This window comes from Dipodomys spectabilis, unplaced genomic scaffold (genome assembly GCF_019054845.1).
Source record: "Dipodomys spectabilis isolate Male_0828 unplaced genomic scaffold, ASM1905484v1 ptg000151l, whole genome shotgun sequence".
Taxonomy (NCBI): Eukaryota; Metazoa; Chordata; class Mammalia; order Rodentia; family Heteromyidae; genus Dipodomys; species Dipodomys spectabilis.
In genome coordinates, this window is record NW_024870828.1 from 387,167 (window position 1) to 396,049 (window position 8,883).

Here is an 8,883-nt window from a genome sequence, read left to right on the forward strand (position 1 = left end):
ATTGGCTATTGGTCTGTCATAACTGGTTTAATTGTTTTAAGAAATGTTTCTGCTATTTCTATTTTCTCCAGAGCCTTTAGCATGAATGAATGTTGAATTTTATCAAAGGTCTTTTCTGCATCTGTGGCAAAAATCATGTGATTCTTGACCTTGGCTCTGTTGATGAGTTGGATTACATTTATTGACTTACAGAATAAAATAGATCCCAATACGATAATACTAGGAGACCTCAACACACCACTTTCACCAAAGGACAGGCCTACCACCCAGAGGATTGAAAAAGAAGCTACCAAATTAAGTGAGGCCATACTTCAAGCGGAATTAACTGATATCTACCGAGTATTTCACCGTAACACAACACAGTACACATTCTTCTCCGCAGCTCATGGAACTTTCTCCAAAATAGGCTATATCATAGTTCATGCAAGGAACTTAAGCAAATACAAAGTGACGACATAATCCCCTGTATCCTATCTGACCATAGTGGAATCAAGCTAGTTCTCAATAACAAAGCATACAGCAGAAATTTCTCTAATACATGCAAATTGAACAGCACACTTCTTAGCAATGCTTGGGTAATGGAAGAGATCAGAGAAGAAATAAAACATTTCCTACAACTCAATGAAAATAAAAAAAAAAAAACCTCGCAAAGACACCTGTGGGACACAGCAAAAGCTGTCCTGAGGGGTAAATTTATCGCCCTCATTGCCCACATCAAGAAAATGGAGACAGACCAAGTAAATAATCTCATGTTGCAATTAAAACAGCTAGAAAAACATGAAAAAATGGAACCTAAAGTTACTAGACGGAGCCAGATAATCAAATTAAGAGCAGAGATTAACCAATTAGAAAATCAGATAATTACAGCCAAAATTAACCAAGCAAAAAGCTGGTTCTTTGAAAAAATAAACAAAATTGATGGACCGTTGGCAAGATTAATTAAAAAAAATAAGAGAGGAAGCCCATTTTAACAAGATTAGGGATGTCACGGGAAAAATCATAACACGTACCCAAGATATCCAAACAATCCTAATGGGCTACTTTCAAAAGTTATACTCTCTAAAGGAAGAAAACCTGGCAGAAATGGATGCATTTTTAGAGAAATCCAAGTTGCCCAAACTGAGCAAAGAAGTGAACCAATTAAATAAGCCAATATCCTATAACGAGATACAGGAAGCAATCAGAGGTCTTCCAACAACAAAAAAAAAGCTCAGGACCAGATGGATTCATAGCAGAATTCTGTAAGACCTTTAAAGAAGAACTAATACCCACACTCCTCAAGCTCTTCAGAGAAACAGAGAAGCCAATATCACACTCATCCCCAAACCATGCAAAGACCCAACCAAAAAGGAGAATTACAGGCCAATTTCCTTGATGAACTCAGGTGCAAAGATCCTTAACAAGATTCTAGCTAAAAGAATCCAGAAACACATAAAAGTCATACATTATGACCAGTTAGGCTTCATCCCAGAGATGCAGGGATGGTTTGACACTGTAATGATTTTAATGACAAGTTTATTTTATCAGATATAAGGATTGCTACACCTGCTTTCTTATTAGGGGCATTTGATTGGTAGATCCTTTTCCAACCCTTCACTCTGAGTTTGTTTGCATGTTTGGCTTAGAGGTGGGCCTCCTGAAGGCAACAGATGGATGGGTCCTGTTTTAGGATCCAATCTGCAGTTCTTTTTCTTTTGATTGGTGAAATAAGTCCGTTAATCTTAAGAGATAGAATAGAGAGATGCATTATTGTCACTGTTTTTCTTCTTTCTTTTCCTCTGTCCTTGCTCAGATAGACTTCTATTAATGCTTGTCTGGGTGCAGGTCCCTGTTCCTGGTTGCTTTTCTCAGGTTGTGTTCCTCCTTTTAGTAGTCTTTGTAATGCTGGCTTAATGTTTATGTATTAATTTAGTTTTTTCTTTGCTATTAAAAATTTTCATTTCTGCATGGAATGTGAATGCTAGCTTTGCCGAGTATATCAGTCTGGGTTGGCAGTTATTGGCTCTCAGTGCTCATGTGGTACTTTCCCAGGCCTTTCTTGCATTCAGTGTTTGTGTGGAGAGATCTGTAGTGATTGTAATATTTTTCCTATAGTAGTATAGCTCCTTCTTCATTTTTGCTGCATGCAAGTTTGTTTCCTTATCATTCAGATCTATCATTTATACTATAATGTGTCTAGAAGTGTTTCTCCTGGGATCCTGCTTGTTAGGTGTTCTATATGCTTCTGTTATGTGGGTAAGATGTTCTTTTTAGAGATGGGGAAAATTTTCACCTATTATCTTGTGGAATAGGTGCTGCATTCCCTTGCTTTGATATTCCTCATCTTCGTATATGAAGGTTAAATTTCTTGGCACTATCTGCTTGTCCTTGAATTTCCCTTTGGTATAATTTAAGTGATTTTTCAATATCTGTCATTTTTTGGTCCAGTTGATGTATTCTGTCTTCTGTATTCCATTTTGTTCACTCTGTTAACTGTGGTTTCCATTGTGGTTTGCATGGAGGAAAGGGACTCATTGTTGATTTCAATGGATTCAATGTTGGTTTTCAAAATACTAATCTCACCTCTTAATGAGGTATGTACTGCCTCTATTTTGTCACTTATCTCACAGCTTAGTGAGGTGTGTGCTACCTCTATTTTTGCATGCATCTCCTGTTTGATGTCCTGCACCTCTTTTGGTATTTCGACCCAGTGTTCTTTCAAATTCTGGTCTATTTCTCGCTTTATTCTTGAGTCATTGCTTCCAGCATGTCTTGGATATAGTGTTTGTCTTCCATTCCTGCTTTTCTCCCACTGGGGCTCTTCTCCCCTGGATTGCTGCTGGCTTTTAGAGATAGCTTGCTATCCTAGGTGTTGATAAACCTTGTAATATTTCTCTGTGATTTTCTCATGGGGATTCAGGGATTATTGCAGACTAATCTGAAATTTTGTTTTGGTCAATAGGTGTCTGTCTTTGCTTGATTACTGTTTCTGTGCTGGTAGAGAGAGTCTGTACCTGATCTCAGTTCTGTTGGGGGCCGACCTCCAGCTGCTGGTCTGACCCACACAGGATTCTCAGCTCTCTGCTGTAGATCACTGGCAGTTTCCGCCTTTAGAAGGGTTGAGCAGCCTAGATTGCTCCTGTTTGTTCCTACAGGTGCTCTTGGCGAGTTCAGATGTGCTGGATGTACTCTCCCAGATGCTGTAGTCTGCTATGGTCTCCTGATGTTTTGTTTTGTTTTACTTTTTGGCTAGTTGTAGGCTTGAACTCTGGTCTTGGGTGCTGTCCCTCAGCTCTTCAGCTCAAGGCTGGCACCCTACCATTTGACCCATAGCACCACATCTGGCCCTTTCTGCTTATGTTTTGTTGAGGAATCAGATCCAGGGCCTCTTGCACATAAGACAAGCACTGTACTGCTGAGCAACTTACCAGCCTGAGCTCCTGACTATCATCAGGTGCTGGAGGCCTGTGTTGTTCAATTCCCAGCCTAGAATACATGGGTCGGGTTCTTGTGGGGTTTGGGCTTCTCTTGTCCTGAACCCCCTGTGTCTTTTGCTGTCACAGGCATGGTTACCAGGGGTGCGTTTCCCCTGTTTTTCTCCCCTCTGCTGAAGCGTATACTCACCTTCTGATTTCAGTTGGGAGGAGTTAGTTATGTTGCTCAGGCACCAGATCCCCAGGCCTGGTCCCAGACCCCAGCCTGGGGCACACCTGATGGACCTGTGCTGCTATGTATCCCACCTAGATTACGCAGCTTGGAGTACACAGTTCAAATTTCTTCCACCTTTGGGTGTCTTGACCCAGTGGCATTGTTCCAGGCTTGGGCACTTAAGCTTCCTTCCAGGGTCTCTCTTGTTCAAGCCTTGCCAGCTGAGTGTGATCCATGGGCTGGTGGAGCTCTTGAACAGTTTCTAGTTTTAGTGGGTCCTGTGGTGCAGGTTTTGGGGTGGGGGGTCTGGGGATTCCCACCCGCTCTGGTCTCCCTTGAGGAATACACTGTCCCCTGCGGGGTACTCACCCTGGAGCTAGTTGTTTCTGTGTGATGTAGGTTGCTGGTTGCCGTTGCAGTGAGAGTTCAATTGAGGTAGCTGTGGGCTAGGCTGAGAGGTGGTGGCTCCGTGTGTTTCTTTTCTGTCACTGCCTCCATTGATACTGTTTGGGTCCATTCCACAGGATGGGCCTCCGTCCTCCACCCGAGGGGTGGGGAAGGGGCCTCTGTGCAGGTGCTGATCTCTGGGGTTTGTCTCTGTTTGAGCTCTCTTGATCAGCATCAGTTCCTTTCAGTTCTTCTGCTCTGGTGTTCTGTGGGCATCTCATGTATCTCTGAGGTTCCTGCCATGGGGCTGAGTGGCTTTGGTGGGATGGAGCCTCTCTGCTCGAATGGAGAGTGAGGGGAAGGGGTGGGATCTTTGTGTAAGTTCCCTGCTCGGAGGTTTCTTCATTCCTCACGATCAGCGTTCTGACACTGGTACCTCAAGGGGCTTTGGTGCGGGTGATCTGCACACAGCTCCCTGTGGCTCTGGGCCACCGGCAGCTCCCACCAGGCCAGGCTGGCCATGGCTTGGCACGCTGCTTTGTGACCATTAGACGTTGGGGGAGGGGGATTCATGCTTCTCTGTTGTGAAATTCTTCTTTTTACTCCTGTTTTTCTCTGGATGTTGATTTTTTTGTTGTCGGTATCTTGGGGAGATTAAACGTTGGAACTCGAACTCTCTTTTTGGTTGGGGAGAGCTGTGACATTCCCCTACTTCCCCATCGCCATCTTGGACCCCCTCGAGTTTTTGCTTTTTTTATTCTGATATAATTTTAATTTATCTGTTGAAATGAGTACTAAAGAAACTAAAGTTATTTCTGGTGCTTATCTGAAAAATTATACTTTAAAATATTCTGTATTCTGTTTGTATAATGCCCATAATCTATTTTATTCTTTCCTAGATATAAGACTTTGAATACTACATTGTTTTATAATATATAGGTTCATTAATAAATGTGTCCTTTCAGATTGCATTCCATACCAAAACAGTTTAAGATTCCTTTTTCACTAGGTCTTTATAGTATATTTCTTTGGAATAAAATGACAATGTTGTCTAATTTTAAAAGTTTTATAAAGATTATGCAATGTAAAGGCCTTTCTAAGGTGAAGATTTAATACACTGATGTCAAACTAACTTTTATTTATATGAATTACATATATTGTTACACTTGTAATTTTGTAATCAACTTTTTAATAATTGTTTTTCATTTCTTGCATCTGAAGAATGAAAATTATGGAATAATTCACAGATTTTCATATCATCCTTTGCAATTGCCATGTTAATCTCTGTATTGGTGTAATTTTGATATATGTGCTGCTGAAGCATATAATGTCCTCTAAATTTAGGTAGTTAATGATGCAATATTTATACAGGATTATATCCTTGGGTGCCTATTTGTAACAAGGAAACATTATTGTTCCTAACAATGCTACTGATCTTCTTTCCCTAAAATTCTGTGTATAATGGAAAATAATTATATTGTTCAATTGATTGCTCACGTTTGCAATTTTTTTGTCAATGACTATTTTAAATCTTTTTCATTTTAGATTTAATCATACTTTGAAGCATTTTTAGCTAGGACTAAAGGGGATGGCTTTTTCAAGTACTTATTTATCCAACTGAGTTAGCTCTGTGTAGCTAACAGATTCAAAGTAAGCCTTGCTTAAGAGCTACTTCTAAACTTCTGCAGCTGAAATTTTCCCAAATGAAGTCTCATTGGCACAAATGTCTACTTGACACTTTACCATTCTTCCATGTAATATCAGACCAACCAGAATATCTTACCCTGATAGTGTAAATTGTCTTACTTGAACAAAACAAATCTTAGTTCCAAGGGATCATAGAAAGATGAATATTTCAGACAGAACTTTTCAGACTAGAAGGTTTTTATCAAAATATAATTTTTTATTATACCTACCATTTCAAAAGTAGCTAAAGCCAAGAAGGTGAAAAAATTGTTCATATGCATGATTACCTAATGTCCTGGCCTATCTACCTTCCAACCAGGCAGGAACTTAGACTAATGCTTTTCTATAACCAAATATTTTCATAGCTCCAGGAGAAGTCCATATGTTTCTCCTTGATATTAGGCCATAAATTGGCAATGTTTCCTCTTGCCTTCAGTCTGTAAATCTACAAAAGGTAAAGGTTTAAGTCTAACTCTACCAAACACTGAGGTAGAGATAATGGAATAATACTTTAAAACAGAGTTGCTTTTGATACCCTAACCAAAACAGAACAATGCAAAACATGTGCCATTATATTATGTTATATATAGTTATATATTTTATATTTATATGTGCTGATTTTATATTTCACACAGTGAAACTTACTAGAATCAATTGATAATTTGAAAAGTAAATTGATATTTATTTATTCCAATAAATAGAATTGGAATATAAATAATTAGGTTTAGAATATATATTAGAATATAAAAAGTATCAATGCAATATCTTCGATATAAACTTGTGATACCTTCTATGTGTTCATGGTCTTCTGAATTCACATTGTTAAAAATCAATGTTGTTTCCTCTCATCTATAAGAGATTTTACTCTGATGCTCTGTTTATTGTTTTAACTCACTGGTCCCAAACTGTTTTTCTCCATATTTCTGATGCATTCCTACAGATTATACTCCAATTGTGCTAATATGATATCTAAAAGACATTATTCTTCTATAGACCCATGGGTCCTAATATCTTATGGCTGAGTTACCTGCATCATTAGATAACAGGGGCAAGACTTCTCACCTAAGCCTACGCAACATGCCAGCAGAAAGTAACTGAAAAATCCATCTCAATTTCTCATTTCTTATATTTCAGGGCTCCAATTCCTTGAGAAACAAGAATTAGCAACAAGCAATTGTGTAATGCAAGGCAACTTAAAATGAAAGATGAAGTCACAAAATCGAGAGAAATTACTGTATTTCAAACTGAATTTACAGATGGCCAGCCCATATGAGTGAACAAGATCAGAAAATGTCACAAGATTATTTTTAATACCCCTCCCCTAATGACTAATGTAATATATCAGTCCAGCATAAGTGGGCCCAAAAAATAGTTCCTGTAAGGATGGATCCGTGATTGATCTACCATGGTCAGGAAAACTTGACTTAGAGGTCAAATGTAATTCAGCAGAACATTAATTGAGAAGATCGGTAGTGCTTCAAAACACTGGTACTTTAGTACAACTTGGTTCTGTGGTATAAAAAGGTTGTCATTCTCAAACCAAACTACATTTAATCTCCTGAAAGTGTATTCCTTTTCAAATAAACTTTTTGAAATCACACTTGCCAAAATAACCTTTGATAAGTAGATGACACTTAGTGACATTACAAGTTTTTCAAGTGTAGGGAGCAAGATACAATAGAGTTGATTTATTTACCCATCACTAATGTCAAACAGGTTCAAACATTCATTAAAATCTAGAAATAGTACCACGCACCATTTGTGTTGTTCAGTAGGTGCCTTCCAGAAATTTGTTAAATGGATCAGCCTCCCATATTTCAACCCCAAACGTTAGCTAATAAAGTAAATTTCATCACTTAATAAGGGGCATTTTAAAAAGTCATCAATACTTGCCTTATCATATACTGTTTTGTTTTCCCTCTGTCTAGCATAGTAATAAATATGTCTTTAAATCTTGAGTATGGGTACTCATCTGAGATGTGACAAAATCTATCTTCTATTTCTATCATATTCCTCTATAGTAGTAAATGTTGGTTTTCTTCTTTTTCCAAAACTTATAGGAGGTAGAAAGTCTTATTCCATGTAAAATAAAATAATCACACATCATTTTACAAAGCCCTTTATAAAAACTGGTAGTTAAGAATACATTCAAAGCCATTTTTAAACTTTCTTGTTGACTAAAGATTAATCTTCAAATGAATGAGAATATAATCATGTCTAGGTGTTTCAAGTCTCTTGCAAATTGTTATTGCAGATGAATGAATTATGGAAATATAAGCTGACATCAGTTCAAGTATATGCAGGATTGAAACTCCATGGAATGTATATAAACCCTTCAAATATTAACAGACAGTTTAACAGAATGACTATCAGGTAGTTGAAACCAGACAGGCATAATAGTAAAGACATAGAATGAATGAAAAATGGAACAAGGGGCAAGTACAGCTAGAATACTCAATCTACACATTTGAGAAAGGAAGTGGTAAATCGGAAATAAATCTTGGGGAAGGGGGTGGTTGAGAATGATAGAAGGAATCACTGTGATCCAGGAGCAATGGATAATTAGGTGGACATATTTAATTGTAAGACACTTGCACAACCTTTGGAAATTCAGTTAAAAAACACAAAAACACATAAAAATCACAACCAAACAGCACTCTCTAGGGAGTATGAATATGACCTCTCAAAAATTTTAAGCAGTTAATGGAGGGAAGTCTTGGTAAAAGCAAACAAAGATGTTCAAAGAGGGCAGTTTGGTGTAGGGGAGGATTCCGAAAAGATTTAAATAGATTATCTAAGGTTATAAATCACCTATATCTGTGCAAATATTATCTTTCTTCTATGAGTTCTCTTTGTCTGAACTGGATACTCCAGTCCTGTACCACAATTGATAGCTTGGAAAGATGGAATGGAAGAAACAAGATGAAGAACCCATTACTCCACTGTAGAGAAAACAATCCACTATTTTTTCTCTCATCTCTCTTCACTACATTTTATTCATACTTTTAGGTCAATTCTTTTTGAATTACATTTTCTTTCTTTATTCTGGCAAAGTAATTGGCCAAATAATTCACTAAAGATTATTTGCCATTTTCTTGATTATGCTGTTTAATTGACTAAGCAAGTCCATTAAACTTTCCTCTTGCATTTGGTTACCATGAAACAACATCTATGTTAATGAGG

The 8,883-nt window shown here is 37.8% G+C and overlaps 1 pseudogene; it reads right to left on the reverse strand.

Moving 5' to 3' along the window:
* Nucleotides 1–5,239: 5,239 nt before the first annotated feature.
* Nucleotides 5,240–5,338, reverse strand: LOC122118427 (annotated as a pseudogene).
* Between the last annotated feature and the right edge of the window lie 3,545 nt (nucleotides 5,339–8,883).